The sequence below is a fragment of the Aplysia californica genome, unplaced genomic scaffold, assembly GCF_000002075.1.
Source record: "Aplysia californica isolate F4 #8 unplaced genomic scaffold, AplCal3.0 scaffold00287, whole genome shotgun sequence".
Taxonomy (NCBI): Eukaryota; Metazoa; Mollusca; class Gastropoda; order Aplysiida; family Aplysiidae; genus Aplysia; species Aplysia californica.
This window is the reverse complement of record NW_004797557.1, coordinates 82,427-87,812: the sequence shown is the minus strand read 5'-3', so window position 1 is coordinate 87,812 and position 5,386 is coordinate 82,427.

Below are 5,386 nucleotides of genomic sequence, written 5' to 3'. Positions count from 1 at the left end.
CAGATGACTCTACCCTCTGGTGGCTGTCGACTGGCATGAAATGCAGCCCAAGATGTGTTTTTATTGTCCACTGTACCAGTGTTGTCTCCCAGAGCGTGTTTTGCATTTCCTAACCAATGGTATTCTCCATCAGTCTACTGTTTGAAGTCTCCTCTGGTCAATGACGCAACTCCAGCAGCTGGGACAGACGACATCTTGACGCTGCTAGTGACAGGGGGTACATCAGTATAATAATGCGGCAAAAGAGCAACAGTCTTGGACCGTGCATCCCCAGATTCTCCTGTAACGAATATGTTCCGATTTACTCCTTCACCAGTGTAAGAAGGATGTTGTACGAGGGAGATAGCGGCACCTTGGAAGGAGTCTTTTGATGTCTTTGCACTAGGATTGTGATCTATGTTATCTACAGCGGCAATTGTGAACTCTTTGCCACGCACTTTTGGAGGTCAGACCACTTGTTCTCTGTGAAGTTGTTGGCAGACATGGTTGCCCATCTCTGCTGAGAGCTGGTGCACTCTACCATAAGAGGTACTCAGGCCAAGGTGTGATAGTCTGTCGACCAGTTCCTTCTTGTGTGTATGAGCATGCAACATCATCCCAATGCATGTTGGAAGTGGGGTCTCCTGTGCAACACTGTGCCTGACACAAGAGGATGATGTGGTGCCATGTGTTCGCTGTGTTTTACGCAGTTGAACTTCAGTATCTAGGCTGCGGTAATTGCTGCAGGGTTAGTGTCTGCCATCTGGCCCTTGATGCTGGGTCTCTCTAGGATCATGCTGACTAAGGCAAGCAGCAACAGTTGCAACAGATTCTTCTTGGCATCATCCAGGGCACACTGTGAAGGGCTTGGCTTCTCCAAACATGTGACGGCGATAAGATAACGACGAATGTAGATCGAGAAGCAGCCATGCAATGTAAAGCAGCCATTTTGAAATCCAATATGGCGGCCCATTAGTAAAAATACGCAATGCAGATTGCTACCATTGGATTTCTTGACCCCTAAAACATACATTTAGAAACCAAAATGAAATCAATAGCAGCATTTGACCCAGAGATAATCGCAAATGTAGATTTCAAATGGCGGCCATTTTGAAATTCAATATGGTGGCCATTAAGAGAGAAATCTGAGTGGCCCAATATCTGAAAATGATTTCAATATGTTAATGTACATTTGTGCCAAGTTTGGTGCTTGTATCACAAAATGCACAATAGGTTTGCTAAGCGGCCCCACTATATAGTTATTTACATCATTTACGTTCCCTATTTTTTGTACAAACTAAATATCATAGACTTGGTCTACTCCTGTGGATAGTTGCCTGTGAAGAAAACTGAATTGAAAAGAGATAGGAAAAATTCAGCCAGGTCCTAGCACCCAAATTTGTAAAATTCCGGCGATAGACCGTCAGGTCCACAAGCCTTGCCAGATTTTAATTTATTTATAGCCAATGCAAATCACCTGGCTCACCACAAGGGGAGGCATGAGACTGTAAGGCAGACCCTCCATAGACGGCATACGGCACGCGGAACACAGCACACAGCACATGGCACGCGTGCGAAATAAAATTAAACACAACTATTTAGAGTTGCACACTCCATTGACGGCACAACACAGCCACGACGAAACATTGCGTGCCTTGCTTTGCTGCATGCATTGCTCGTTTTTTGTGTTGTGTGCTGCCAAAATGGATGACTACAAGAAAGAAATGATTGAACTTGTGAGATATTGGTTCCCGATAATTACAACCAGTTGGTTGTAGACAAGGAAGCACTAGGTTCTTCAGTTTATCATACGTTCTGTATGACATTCTTAGGTAGTTGAGGAACAATGTCTCATCTCTACATCTCATCAAAAGAGCTGAAAGTTCGATGAAACTCTCCTTTACGACTCCTCAATAGAAAATGTTCTCTGCACCACATGATCCGCTTTTTCCTCTTCTTTTTCCGATTATTTAGAATTGCTAACATGATCAGAGTATCTTCATCAGACGAATCCATGGTTGTGATGTGTTGTGTTGTGATGTCGTGCTATGGCCTATGGAGGGAGGGGTATCAATGTGGCACGGCACGTGCCGACAAGTCATGTGCCGCGTGCCGTGTGCCGTCTATGGAGGGTCCACCTAAGGGAACATATGATTGACTCGTCATTTCCATTGGCGATACCACTAGACCCCGAGAGGGGATATAGCAATTTCACAAAATAGACGTACCATTCTCTGGGTTTGATAGTATTCTTTGTTAGCGGGTTTTACACAAAAGGACATTGACTTGTTTCCAAAAATCTTTCGAATTGCGCTTCAAACAATTCTGAATAAGAATTTGAGTTTGTAATTGTGTATACTGTGATTTATTTTTTATTTACAGAGGTTTTAAAATTTCTTTTTCAAAGAAAGGTAGTTATCTAATGCTTCATTTGAGTTCGAAATATGAAATTCATGTAATGCTTTCTATTTTTGCCTTTTTGCATAATAGCATTCTTTATCAAACCATGGTGGTTGGGATGTACACATTTTTAACCTTTTAACACATGTAGATTGCATGCAATCGGCTGCGCTTTTAACACAATTATTCAACATCACAACAGCAACGTTAGTTTTACCTTCATGGATAAGATCAGAAAATTCATTTTGAACACATAACAGGTTGTCCTCTAATACCTGTACATAGTCTTCGACGTATCCGTTGTTCTAAAACATTTCTGAATATCATATAAAAGACACAAAACTTCTTGTTCTATGGGCTCGCATTCGATGCCAGGTTCTGTAAGCATTAGACTAAGAGGGAAATGGTCAGACTCTGATCTAGGGATTATTTTAAAGGTTTTAATTACATCCTGAAACCCATATGTGCTTACAATGATGTAATCTACAACTGACTTGCCTTTGTTTGCAACGCAGGTGATGTTCCCTTCCTCGTCTCCATTTGTTCTGCAATTCAGTATTTGAAGTTTGCTAATTTTATAAAACTCTATAAGTTGAAGCCAATATGCATTTGTTTCTAAATCCCGCGACTTACGACCCCTGACATCGAAATCCATATAATCTGAGATAAGATCGCAAGAGTCAAATCCGTATACAAAAGAAGCCACGTTATCAGGCAAAACAAAGTCATCCATGAAACACCGCTCCTAGAATTTAAATCCCCAGCAATCAACCAGGGCAAGTTTCCATACTTTACATTGATCGTTTCCCACCATTCATTATGCTGGTCAACGCCCTTCAATAATGTCTCATGATACACAGGTGAGTATTCATGGGGAATGTAAACAAAGCAGAACAATACACCCACAGTTGATCGAAGCACACTTTTGTCTACGAGGAAAAAATTACATTCTTTTTCTGAAGCTGTCAGACGCTGAAAAAAAGAAGCAAGTGCATTTCTAATCATTCCAACAACTCCTCCACCAAGATAGCGTTGACGGTACGAAAAGTATAGATGATACTCAGGGAACTTTGAAAGAAGCAGTTCTTCGGAACAGGCATTAATTTCATTAAACGAAATTATATCATTCTGCGAACAGAATGAGCTGAAATCGTGATAAAAAAAAGTTTTGGTTGCAAGCCACTGACATTCCACGAAAGAAGTTTAACATCGTAAGTTTGTTCACATAGGTTGTTATTGTAGCTATTTGATTTTCTGGTACTTCTGTTTTCACTGTTGTTCTAGAATTTTCGTTTATAAACTTATTGAAAACAACGTCGTATCTATTAAATTCAAATAATGACCATCGGACTCTTGGGAACATTGAATACTATCTTTGTCTAAATTTTGAGGCCTGAAGAGTGTGTGATTTTTTCTCGGGCCACAAGAATTATAATAATATTAATTATTCGCCTACAACAAGACGAAGCTTTCATAATATAAAAGAACAAAAAAAGGGGGTGGGGGGGGGGGGGGGGTGGCGTTGTATTTTTGTTTGCTGAGATGAAATATTGATTTGGCTTTTGCGTTCCTGTCTCAGTGATTAGAATTAAGGGAATTACTTTCGCTGCACACTAAAACTATGTCTTTACAGTCTGTACCTTCTAGTCCAGCCCGAATGTGTGTTTCCTGGGCGTTTTGTGGTTGTCATCTCTTTTGTTTTACTAATGTAGTATCTAGTTACTTTGTCCCACTGATCTTCTAGGAAGAAATTGTGTTTTAAACACCGTGTACGTGAAGACACTCTCACTCTGAAAAAAGACTCCCCCCCCCCCCCCCCCCCCCAAAAAAAAAAAAAAAAGAAAGAAAAGAAAACAAAGGTTTCTTTGAATACAATTTTTTCTCCACTCCTCCTGTTTGATCCTCCAACTCTAGGGAACAATAATGGAATTCTGAACTGGAGCTGTGTCCACCCATACACCGATAATTACATGTACTGAAGGACAACTAAGATTTATGACGTTCTGCAGACATATCAATCCCCATCTCATATCCCATTCTACATTATTTTACCGAATATGTTGTTGACACAGAAACACGATACATACAACCATTACAAAAGCTGTGAAGATTGAATACCAGAGAAAGTTTAGCCTTGAAGCTAAGCGAACCTCCCATTAAATCTTATAGTACATCCATTTCCAGTCAGGAATAATAGATCCCATATATTTATTTCTAAAACGTATTGGATTTCTTTGGTGCGTCAAAGTTTATAACGCTTAAAGTGTTACGTTGTACAGATCTTTCTGAGACTTTCCTGTGTACCTATTTCATCAGGTATTAATTTCTCATTAGTTTTATCTCTATTAATTCTGAGTATTATTTATTTCTCGATATCATCAAATTTCAAAAGTAACAGGATCACCCATGACAGGTGGGACCTTTTTATGTTCTTAGAATGACAGAACTTATTCTAATAACTTTTGATTTCAATGCCGGAGAGCTCACAAATAATCCTTGAGGTGCGCACCCACAGAGCATGGCAACCAACTGAAAGGAACGGGGTTCTTTTTCGTACACCACGCAGCCGACAACCGCAGAAAAGAAAGGGAAAAAATCTGTGTCGCATGCGCTGTTTTTCCGTTGTCAGTCAGTAAGGAGATGCCATTTTTCGTGATACATTCATGTTCCCAGTTCGCGCTGAAAAAGAAAGTGGGCGAGAAGGATGTGTCTGCGTGTCTGTGTGCGTGTGTGTTTGTGTATGAGTGTTTGTGTGTGTGTGTGTGTATGTGGGTATTTATGTGTATGAGTGTTTGTGTGTGTGTATGTGTGGGTGTGCATGTGAGCGTGTGAGCGTGTGTGTCTGTGTGTGTGTGTGTGTGTCTGTGTGTAAGGAAAAGGAAGAAAGAGAAAGAGACAGGGAGAGGCAGATAGACAATTAATTAGGCAGACACAGTGGCAGGAATGAGAAAGGGAGAGAGAGAGAGAGAGAGAGAGAGAGAGAGAGAGAGAGAGAGAGAGAGAGAGA